Source organism: Bidens hawaiensis, unplaced genomic scaffold, assembly GCF_021521415.1.
Source record: "Bidens hawaiensis isolate Kalapana, Puna unplaced genomic scaffold, B.hawaiensis_p1.1 tig00025011_1, whole genome shotgun sequence".
NCBI lineage: Eukaryota > Viridiplantae > Streptophyta > Magnoliopsida > Asterales > Asteraceae > Bidens > Bidens hawaiensis.
Window position 1 is genome coordinate 235611 of NW_027493975.1, and position 12589 is coordinate 248199.

General features: G+C 33.1%; 2 pseudogenes across 2 annotated transcripts; both read left to right on the plus strand.

Moving 5' to 3' along the window:
* Positions 1-6187: 6187 nt before the first annotated feature.
* On the plus strand, positions 6188-8721 carry LOC143570607 (putative protein S-acyltransferase 1; annotated as a pseudogene). The gene is made up of 6 exons (XR_013141966.1): positions 6188-6268; positions 6376-6558; positions 6631-6939; positions 7161-7236; positions 7989-8134; positions 8223-8721. The product of XR_013141966.1 is annotated as a putative protein S-acyltransferase 1 (transcript).
* A 1846-nt stretch (positions 8722-10567) lies between these two features.
* On the plus strand, positions 10568-12465 carry LOC143570594 (putative aquaporin SIP2-1; annotated as a pseudogene). The gene is made up of 3 exons (XR_013141961.1): positions 10568-10848; positions 11863-12126; positions 12210-12465. The product of XR_013141961.1 is annotated as a putative aquaporin SIP2-1 (transcript).
* The last annotated feature ends 124 nt before the right edge of the window (positions 12466-12589 follow it).

A 12589-nucleotide genomic window follows, 5' to 3' on the forward strand; every position in this document is an offset into this window, starting at 1 on the left:
CAAAGTATAAAATACTAGTGTAGGAGTTAATAATTGTAGATATTAGATGATGTACATTGTTAATTTTGCCTATTTAGCTTGTTTTATGAGTAGTAATTTATTTTTATTTTTATTATTTTTTTATTTTTTATTTTTTTTGCATTCGTGTTGCTTTGGTAAAGAAAGGTATAAAAAACCCCTACTAACTATACTATATATTGTGGATTATTATTTGGATGTTTGGTTATTACTCTAATTTTTTGGTGTAGGTTTTCAATTCTGCATATGTAGCATAACCAGTTATAATGTGCATGGTTTATCCGTAAGTTGTGTAGGTTGTGTAAGTGTTGATTTGAGTATACATTATGTTTTATGTAGCTCGTGAACGGTGTGTCTGCAAATTGTGTAAGTTGTGTAGGTATTAATCTGAGTCAAAATTATTTTTTGTGTAAGTTGTTTAGAAGTTAAGTTGCATATGTGTAGTGATATTAATGGTTTTGTAGTGGTATATTTGTAGCGTATTTTTAGCTTGACTAATTGTTCAGTTAATGCAACGATTTGTATGTGGATATATGTAGTAATATCTCCGCACTACCTTTAAAGAAATCTCTTAGTTCCTACACCGTAAGTTATGAATAATATGATGATCGGTGTAAGTGGTATTATGAACAATTGTAGAATGTGTATGTATATTCATAATTCTTAAAATGATGAGTTGCAACCAAGAGATGGCAAAATGAACAGATTTGGTAATAAGACACAATTGATTTAAGTACATGTTAAATTGTGTTGGGTTGACACCAAAATTTCTTTCTTCACTATTTAAATTTTATAAAAAGTTGATGAATTAAATATAAGTAAAAAACCTACATTAAAGTATCAGTATTATATTATGTTTTAAAATTAGGGCTTTTATGTTCAAAGTGTATTTTGTTAAGAACAAATGTATGATTGAATTCTTATGTTATGTATACTTATATATGTAATATGTTTTTGTTATATCATGGCTATTCAAATCTGGTGCATCATGGTCTGTAAAGGTGTTATGTATGTGTGTAGGTATAGTATAATGATTTGTTTATTATATAGTGATTTGCTAGTTTAGATGTGCAGGTATTTGATGATTTGTATCAAATGTTCAGCCATTTGAAATTATAATGAATGATGATTCAAATATATATTTTCCTTGCTGACATGATTTTGGTAGTTACTAAGTTGAGACTTAATTGAGGTAATTGATTTGAGATTGGATTGTGAGGTAATTGGTGATATGTGTAGGATTTTTATATGCTTTTTTATAGTGTCGTTGGTTGTGTAGGAATCTTATGCTCTGTGTAGGTATATGATGATCTGTGTAGGTGTATGTTAGATTTTTAGGTAAAGATGATATGTGTAGGTGTATGTTAGATGTGTAGGCATATGCCCACAGTGTAGGTATATGATGATTTGTGTAGACATATTATAATATAAGATTTGTAGGTTTTGTATATTTGTGTAGGAATACTACACTTATTTGTGTAGTTATATCTATTATGTCCGATTTGTTAATATTATAATGATGATATGTGTAAGTGTTTCAAAAATGTTAAACCTATACACTTTAGATGTATAATTGATAATTCATTTGTATGTTTATATTTATTAGTATTTTAGTCGCTTAATGTTATTTTATTTTATGCAGAAGAAATATTTTGTAAGTTATTTGTGGGTCGTTGGGCATTCGAGGGCAGACGTAATGCTTTCTTTGACAGAATTTGGTTAAAGACAATGGATACACCTGAAAACCACGATGACTCTAGAATTCTTACAATATATAATGTTGGATTGTTGCGTTTAAGGATTAAATATGTAGCGAAGAGTTATCATTTCAAAGATAAACAATAAAAAATTAGATATTTTGAAGGTTCTAAGTTGGCTTGACTGTTATGTTAATGAAGGATTATATAGAGAATGACTACTACTTATTAATTTTAACTCATTCATTGGATGTAATATTTTGTTTAAATTAAGTTGTAGGAACCTAATGTTTTGTTAACTTGTTTTGGCTTTTTTACAGGGTTTGTAAAATTTAAACTCATGGATGTAACTTTTGGTTTAATATAATTGTTTAATGATGTTGCAAATTGTGTAGGAAACCAATATAGGTAACACTACACAACAAAATTTTTAAGAGCTAATCACCCGTCTAATTATACTGTTGTTACAAAACAACGAAAAACTTGAATTTATAGTCAAGCATAGAAAATTATAATAGAAAATTCAAATGATTAAAATTGTTAAAACTATAACAAATGAATACAAAATAGTTGAAATAAACTACATAGAATAGTAGACGACTCGTCATATTGATTACCGATGAATACAATGAACAAAGAAAAAAAATTTATTGTAGAATTAGGTAAGTAGATGTTGCAATGAAACTGGTATCATAATTTCCTACAAGGCTTGATTAGAAGAAAGTTAAAATCCTTTGTACTTGATTAAATCCTTCAGTCCCCTATACTTGATCAATTCCTCTTATTTGTGATTTCTTTGCGTTTGGACGTGTTGTTGGGTGCATCTAATGTATTCCATGAAATATTAAAAAAATCAGGGTTATGATCATCTTTGTATTTCTAACAAAACGGAAATTTATTTTATGATTTTTTTTAAAACAAACATTAGAAACCATTAATACATTTTCTAATCCGATGCCCACTTAATGCGGTTTGACATGTTTCCTACACTGCATACTATTCCCTGCACTATCCCCTACTTTGTATATATGTGTAGGAATATTATCATGATATGTGTAGGTGTTGTATATATGTATAGGAATATGCCCACAATTCTAAAGCCTAGCTTGAGGTTACTCTTCAAGCAACTACTAATGATTCAATGAACTTTTAAGAACTTGCACTCTTGTCCATCTAAAGATTGGTAATTTTGCCTCTTGTTGTTCAATATATCCCTGCAGCTTCAAGGGATAAATCTAACTCATTTTATGTATCTCATTCAAAACTTTACAGATTCAAGGAAATTTAACATAAGTTTATTGGTTGTTTTTACATGTAAAGTTATACATAATCAATAAGTAGATGCCTATAGTATCTAACATCATGAAACAATATGGGCTTTTATATTAGTGGATAGAAGCTACTTTGTTTGTACCCTTAAATCCTTAAGCATGTTCGTAGATTAACTAAAAACTCATACACAGTTACCAGATTAACTGATATGTTATTTTGAAGATAGCAAATAACTAAAATCAAATACATTATAAATAACAATAAAACTACCAACATACATTAACAATTAACAATATGATTATCTACATCAACAAACACTTCTATACATTAATGTAATTATGATTGTATTTTAAAATAAGCATCTAATACTTAATAAATTGAATATTTTAATAAAAAAATTAATAATAAAACTGAGACATACTCAGACACTTAACAAATCGCTGGGAATTCAATAGAAATTAAACCGAAATGTAACATAATGCACATTAAATGTCTAGTAACGATAATCCCATATAAAATCAAATTAAAGGTAGTACAATAAAATCCAATTTGTTATACTCAACATTAAACCTAAAAACTAAAATATTAAAAAGATAAATAGGTGATTATAAAATTTAAATTAATATAAAGGAATTGATTGAAACCTGAATTTGCTGAGTTTGATTAAATGTATCATCTTGTTCTGATTCGCGTTGCATACTGAATTAAAAAACATCGAAATCGATTTAGGGCAGAATAAAATTATGCATAACCATCGATTGATAAATAAGATTCGAAATAGACATATCCAATTTAATATTAATCTACAATGGGTTTTGAATTATCGATGGTGTTGATGAAAATCTGGGATTGTGAAGAAGGTCGATGTTTATGTTCTTGAACTATTGATGTCGGGATTAACAGATAATATTTACCAAAGATATAAAGAAAATTTGAAACCTCTACAATTAATAATTACTTATTACCAAATATAAGAATAAAACAGATTACCAATATACCCAATATATAATTTAAAGAAAAAATAAATATAAAATACATGATTGGTTGTAATTACTTCTCGCATTTCTCGCACTAAGAATACTTCTGAAAAGAACCTAAACCCATATACATATATATATATATATATATATGCATGGTGCAGTTACTGTACGCTAATGCCTTAGCGTACGATAGGTACGCGAGACGCTCAAAGGCAAAAACCTAAAACGCTCACAAAAACTTAAACACTCATTAAACGCTCAAAAACGGTCTTTGTGAAATAAAGTGAAAAATTGATCGATTAACCATCCAAAATTGTTTCTTTTAGTGAACCAATGATTTATTGGATATGTATTGACGATTCCGAGATTTGGATGTGATTTCATGGTTCGATTCGTGAAAAAATGGATTCGCGTATGTATTGTACGTTAAGGCATTATTGTATTGGATCTTTTCCCTATATATATATATATGGGAGAGTTATCCTAAAAATAAATAGTTTCCTAGGAAGACTAGGAATAAATCATAGTCATTGGATCACGTTAATCAATGGTTGAGATTTAAAATTACTAATAACCGACATAGTTTCATAGAATTACTCTTTAATCATTATAACCGACATAGTTTCCTAGAATTGTTCTTTCACCATCATTTTAGTGCCAAGTGTCAAAATTTTGATGGTTCTTACCATTTATAGGAAACTACTTATTTTTATTTGAACTCTTTTATATATATATATGATAGGGTTAACGTAAAAAAACAATAGTTTTGTGAGAAGCATAAGAATAGATGTAGACCATTTGATTTAGGATCTAGTGGTTGAGATTGGTAGTTTCTAAAAGTTGTATAGTTTCCTATTTATATGGTATAGTGTCCTATTTAGGTGGTGTGCTTTATTTTAAAGCATTCTCACACTTCTCACAAAACAATTGTTTTTTATTTGAACCATTTTCTATATATATATATTTGTAAAAACATACATAAAAAGTTTGATTCGATTAATTCATATTTGGTACTAGAGGTGCACAATTCGGGTATTAGAAAAACCCGGGTTCGGGTATGATCGGGTATTAGAAAATCGGGTATTAGAAATACCCGGGTCGGGTTCGAGTCTGGGTATTGCCTCTAAAAACCATACCCTATGTATCAGGTTTAGATCGATTATAGAACCGGGTATTCTAAAACCAGGTATTTGAATACCCTATTTTCGTGTATTGAAAAAAAAACTATATTTTCGGGTTTTTTTCGATGGAATTTTTTAGAGGTTGCACTTTTTAGGGGTATTTTTTTTGGGTATTTTCCAGTTATTTTTCAAATAATTTCAGGTATAGATCGGGTATTTAAAAAACCCGGTTTCGGGTATTGGAAAAACCCTGTTCTGGGTATGAAACCGGTTCGGGTTTTCGGGTATTACTGGGTACAAATCGAGTCCGGTTCGGGTACGGGTTTTGGTACTAAAATGCATACCCCTATCTGTACCCTACGAGTAGGGTCGGGTACGGGTTCGGGTATTAAAAACCACAGTATAAAAAAACTGGATCCGGGTTTTTTTCGGGTCTGGTTCCGGGTTCGGGTTTTTTGTGCACTTCTAGTCGGTACCCACCCCAACTAGCACCTAAATTTTTTACAGCCATAATTGTAAGAACAGTCCTTTTAATGAATGAAGAAAAAATTAAATAATTAGATTTTAAATTGTTTAACCCGACCCGACCCGAACCAAAATCACAAACCCAAAACTTTTTGGGTCCGTGATTTCGATCACCCTTATGACATTACTCAAGCTTCGCCGGTGCGTTTAACTACCACATAAAAGAATAATTATCCCGTCTAGTAAATAAATATGATGTGTATTTGATAGAAGCCACCAAAATTAGGACGAAATAAACGGGATTCGAGAGTCCATCGGTGACAAAATGTAGAGACGGAAAGCATTTGGCTTTTGGGGTTTGGGCGAAAAGAGGAATGTTGATCGTACAAAGCGGGGAGATATAGAGACAAACGAACAGATTGATCGATCGATAGATACACAAAAAAAAACAGAGATATAGAAGGAAGAGGGAGAGTTGATTTGTTAATCCACAAACGCCCCCAATCTCCCCGTCTTCTTCTTCTTCTTCTATATTTCTTTATATATACATATATCTGTGATTGAAAATTGAGTTAAAATGGGTTTTGAAATGTAGCTAATATATATATATATATATATATATATGATGATGATGATGAGGGAGTTACAAAATAACAACTCCCTGCCTCCTCCTCGCAACACCAGAAGACTTTATCAAGTTTGGAAAGGTCGTAATGTGAGTCCTTTTTCTTTTCACTTTCACCCTCATTATTATTATTATTATTCTGCAGTTCCGTATACCATAAATGTATTTGATGATCATCCATTTCATTTGGTTTACAGAAATTCTATTGCGGCGGTAGATTGATTTTCGGTCCTGACGCGGGCTCAATACTTCTCTCTACATTCCTTATCGGAGCCCCCGCGATAACTTTTTGCATCAAAACTCTACTAGACATGAGAAAAGATGGAAGGAACGCCTTCGAGTACGCACAACTCGTTATAGAAATCGCCCTCACCCTTTTGGTACGTTAACCGCCATTTCATTTCTCCTAGAGCTGTCAAACGGGTTAATTTGATCGAGGTTTCTATTAGCAGGTTCGAACTTTTCTCTTCATGACGTCCGTAAGAAATCCTGGAATAGTTCGTAGGAACAAACGACCGCCTGAAGTTGAAGAGTCTTTCAATCTCCGCTCACAGTCGTTGGATTGGTCAGATGGTCCAACCATGAGCCTGAGGCGACCAAGAATCAAAGATATGCTCGTCAATGGCCACTCCGTCAAAGTCAAATACTGTGACACCTGCATGCTCTACCGCCCTCCACGTGCTTCTCACTGCTCCGTTTGTAATAACTGCGTGCAACGCTTTGATCACCATTGCCCGTGGGTAGGCCAGTGTATCGGAGTTGTAAGTCCATCAACCTTGTTTTTCGATCATTCATACAAGTTTGCAAACGTTTTTAATATCAAATTTGTTAGCGGGAATATTGGTGAGGGTTGAAAGTTTCTTGGTGACATTGTCTCACGCTTATAAAAAATTACTCGTTAACGTATAAATGAGTCTAAAATCTTAATTGAAACCTTTGAATTTATCGTAGTTGGTTGTAACAATGGTTAATGCATTTGCAGCGCAACTATCGGTTTTTTATCCTGTTCGTGACTTCTTCGACTGCCTTGTGTGTATACGTCTTCGTGTTTTCATTATTTGATATTATTCCTCTCATCCCAGATTGTTGGGCCATCAAGAAGGCACAAGTGCGGAAGATGGAGGTAGCAGAAATGAGAATGCTACGTTGGATGTGTGGGCACACAAGGCTAGACCGAATAAGAAACGTTGTGTTTCGCGAGAGATTAGGGGTGGCGAACATAGCAGACAAGATAAGAGAGTGGAGATTGAGATGGTTTGGACATGTAAAGAGAAGACAGACGACGAATCCTGTTAGATCCGTAGAAAACATTACTATAGAGGGGAGGAGGGGTAGAGGACGACCGAAATTGACTTGGGATGAGAGGATTAGGCATGATTTGATAGACCTAAACCTCTCCGAGGACATGGTTGAGGATAGGAATTCGTGGAGAAGTAGAATTAAAGTTAAGGATTTTTAGAGAGATTTGAATACCTTAGGGCTTAGACTTAACTTATTTAGGTCACATACCATAATGGTATTTCCCTTACATAGATTATTATTATTATTATAATTATTATTAGCTTTTATATAGCTGTTAAACTGTGATCTTATTATTAATATTATTATAATTAGTAGTAGTCTTTATATAACTGTTAAACTTTGATTTCCTTTATTTTGCTTCATACACATGTACTTAGAGCCAAGGGTCTCTCTGGAAGCCACCTCTTTATTCCTTTGGATAGAGGTACGGTGTGCCTACATCCCACCCTCCCCAGACCCTACTTATAGCTTTGCTGTCGGTGGGATTTTACTGGGCATGATTGATTGATTGATATTATTCGTCAAAACGGTAGCTTTTGGGATAGTTTATCAAAAGATGTGGTTTCGGTTATGCTTGCGGCATACTGCTTCATAAGCGTGTGGTTCGTTGGCGGGCTTAGCATTTTCCATTTTTATCTCATTTCCACAAACCAGGTTATAATATTCACACACATGTTTAACCACATTGGCGAATCCTTAACTGTCCTAAAAGCGCTATCTTTTTTCTTTGTTGTGCTTGCAGACAACGTATGAGAACTTCCGGTATCGGTACGAAAAACAGAAAAATCCATTTAATGAAGGGTTTTTTAAGAACTTTAAGGATGTAATATGCTCTAAATTGCCACCCCCTATCGACTTTCGAGAGTGGGTGGTAGTTGAAAATGATGATACTGCTTCAGCTGTCGGGTCGTGTACACAAAGATTTGGTGCAGCGTCTATGCGTGCTTCAAAAGCAAAGTTAGATAGGGAACCGAGCATCTTCATCTTCCAACAAAAGGACGAAATGTTGTCGAACGACAAGACTTCCAACCATTCTGCTACCGGTAAAGATTAACAAGGTATCAGTTAAGCCAAAAACACACAAGAACAAATCCATGATTTCTAGTTAATCGTTGAGATTCAGGTTTTTATAGCGATGTAGGAATCAAACTAAATAGTTGTACATGAACAAGATTTGAGTAGACAGGTAAATGGTGTCGCTTTCATGTATAAGGTGTAATTAACTTTGTTTTGGCACAAGATCGTATTGTGGTAGTCTGAGATACTTTTGGGCTGAGAAAACGTCTCACGTTCCTTTAAACGGATTAGACACAACACAACCGATTTGTTTGGGTTTAAAGTGATGTTTAATAAATTTCAAGACCAAACAATGCTGCTATGATGTTTTGTATTTCTTGGCAGTGACACAGCCACACAGGTGATATTGTTTACTAGTATTGTTTAATAATTTAGCAAACTGAAGAATTATGGTGAGACAGTCTACAGGTATAAAGATGTATAGTAAATGTGTTCCTCTTTGGTTGAGAGTTCTAGTCTAATAGTTGATCTTAATGTAGATTCAGGAGTAATTTTAGAGGGTGTTTGAGTTGATGTTCTAAATAAAAGATTATTCAAAGGCAAGACAACACAATAGACTTTTATAGAGATTAGTGGTTAGCAAAGTTAAAAAAAATGGTCTCGTTTTCAAGTTTTGATTTTATAGAATCATGCATGCTGTGTTAAGACTGCGTATATCGCATTCCTCAAGTGGCATTTACATGTTTACAAATTACAGTCATATGAGATAAGGCTATGTGTAATAGTTTCGCAAAAGTGTTGTTACATCACGCTCATGTAGACAGTAAGGACTTCACTTTTCACGCTCAACAAGGTGTGTAATAGTGTCACATGAGTTATGGGTTCCACATTTTTTTTATTTCTTTCAAGAAATAAATGATAAGGTATATGGTTGTTATTGGATAATGCAACTTATATAAACAAACAAATGTTTTTCACATTTTTTTTTTCATAATTTTTTTAATATTAATCCGTTCATATAATAATTAATAGGATTAAATTGATTACAATAAAGTGACAAGTAAACACGCAATAAACTACACGGCAACCTTTACGACTTGTTAGCCTCCAACGCGTCTTTCACGATGTGTTTGGCCTCTTTTTTTTTTTTAATATTACATTATTATAACTAATGTTACTCATATTTGGTTTTCTCTTATAACTTTTAATATATTAAGCTATATATAGTTTTGATATGCCGTTGAGACTTGTTTATTTTTATCTACATGTTGTCATAAATTTTACTCAAACCTGAGCCTTGTCAAATTTATATCGAAATGTTCAATATATGTTTAATAAAAATTGACCAAGCTCGGTTTTAAATAAAATTTATGTCAACACATTGATAAAAATAAGCACGTCTCAACGGTATATTTAAACTTTATAAAGGTGGTTTGTGTTCCCAAAATACCTCCTTGACACATCAACTACCACCTTAATATCCTACTTTCATTCAAATTTAATGGTTTTTTGGATTTTAATAATTCTTATTAAATGATATTTGCCGAATATATTCTCTATTCATTTTATCTTTACTGGCGGCGTGAAATTTTAAAAAGTTGCCCCCAATGGTCCCCTGTTCAAAAAGACTTAACGACTTTATATATTTTTCCGAATTCCAAACTAATGTTTTAGGGCTTTGGATAAGAAGGGAGATATGAGCCGATTGATGTAGACTTATGCTCCAAAACGACGAAATAATGCTTTATATCAATCGAAGCCGTTTGGATCACCGTTTCGAGCTAAGTTTTATATCAATCGATTTGTATTCTTCTTCCAACTAAAAACCCTAAAACATTAGTTTGAAATTCGAAAAAAAATATAACGTCGTTAAGTCCTTTTTAACGATGGACCACTGAGGGCCAACTTTTCTAAATTTAACACCGCCAATGAAAATAAAACGAATAGAGATTACTATCGGCCAATACTATTAAAATCCAATAAACCAAATTTAAAACCACAAATGATTTGTCAAAGTCAAATCAATTTGCGGAAAAAAGGTTGAGAAATCGAGACAATAATCCTTGGAAGATGGCGGGAATTGGGCAACTGATTGTAACAGATACGGTTTTGTCTTTCACGTGGGTTTGGGCAAGCGTTATTATCAGAATTATCGTTCAAATTATTTTAGGGTTTAGGTATGGTAACAACGCTTATGAGTTGTACAAGTGTTCACTCTCAACACGTTCTTATTTGCTTACTTGGTTAAGCTCACCAATGGCGGAGCTTACAATCCGATTGTTGTTTTCACCTCCGCCGTTAATGGAAACTTTGTCACGTTTCTGTCCAATGTTGGAAGAATACCCTTTCAGGTTAGTTACATTTTCAATTTAGATTAGAAATTATTATAATAAGTCAACCAGTTTCTAGGGCTTGAGTGATCTACTTATGCTGATGATCAGCAGACACAGTACGCTCAAATAATCGATTTTGAAGAATTAGTTTGATACCAGAATACTAGTTGCAACAACTGTCTGGTTACCAAAGTGAGTAGGTGGTAATTACTTGTGTACCGGTTTTTTTTTATTTTTTATGCGTTTTATTGGCACAAAATAAACATTAGTATTAGGCTTTTCGGAATGACTAAGTAGCTTGACTGGGATAAGTGTCTTATCACTTGGGCTTTAGATTTCTAGTTTTTTAGGGTATGATTCAGGGGAGCTAAACAGGTCGTGTTCACGGGTTGACAGATCAAGCCCGAAATGTTTACACAAGCACGACCTGTTTGACCTGTAATAATGTCTCTTTTTGCATATTAGAACTGTAAATTGCAAATCTATAACACAGCATACAACTTGAAAGGTCTTTTCGATTAGTTATGACATAAAACACCATTTTTTTAAGTTACAAAAATGAGCAGGTTAAATAGGTCTAAATCTGTCAGGTAGACTTGAACGTGACCCGTTTAGCTAAAAGTGCTTGCGGATTTGAATCAAAGTTGACCCAAATCCATTTAGACTAAACCCAGACATGCCATGTAAGAGATTCGCACTGGTTGTATTATGTATGGAGAGAGTAAAATGATATGTAACAACAATACAGTCAATATGCAGATTGGTTATTTTCCAATATACAGTAAAACCTTCAATTACTTCAGTTTCTTTGGTTCTTTTCTGTAGCATGCAATATCAATTAATTAGATGCCAACATATATACACATGATCAACTAAGGGTTCTTTTCTGTAGCGTGCAATATCAATTAATTAGATGCCAACATATATACACATGATCAACTAAGCTTCATTTAGTCGTATCTTCCTATCAACCATCATAACAATTGGATTACAATTTGTTCATTTTTCCCTCATTTATGTCCGATTTATCAGGTGTTAGGGTCGATCATAGGAGTGAGGCTTATCCTTGAGACATTTCCTGAATTGTGGCACGGGCCAGAGCTGGTCATTAACCTCCATCAAGGTGCACTAACAGAAGGATTATTAACATTTGTACACGTGCTGATCACACTTGGTCTTGATAAAAATATTGATGATGGAAGTTTCTTCATGAAAACATGGATTAGTAGCATCTTAAAACTCGCTCTACATACACTTGGATCAGATTTAACTGGTGGATGCATGAATCCAGCTGCTGTAAGTTTCTTCAGAGAAACTTGGATTAGCAGCATTTTTATTGAAATTTGCATATTGACAGTTACTAATTTGTACAAAATTAGGTTGTCGGGTGGGCGTATGCTCTTGGCGTTCATAAAACAAAGGAGCATATAATTGTTTATTGGCTTGGCCCGATGGAGGCGTGTCTATTGGCAGTATGGACATTTAGGTTGCTTGTACGCGGTTCAAAACCCGGGAAACAGAAAACTAACTGAAGATGACATGTTTTCATACAATCAAGAATTTACTACAGAACTGTACAAATGAGATGGTTGACCTTTTCTAGTCAAACAAGTATGTTTCAGTATTCAAATTTTTATTAGGCAATTCATTGTACATTCAGATCTTCTTGTCTTGTCATTTGTATTCCTTTTATCACAGCATTATAAATACTCAACTTTTCGTATTCAAACAAAAGTTCAAGTAAACAAAACAAAATTTA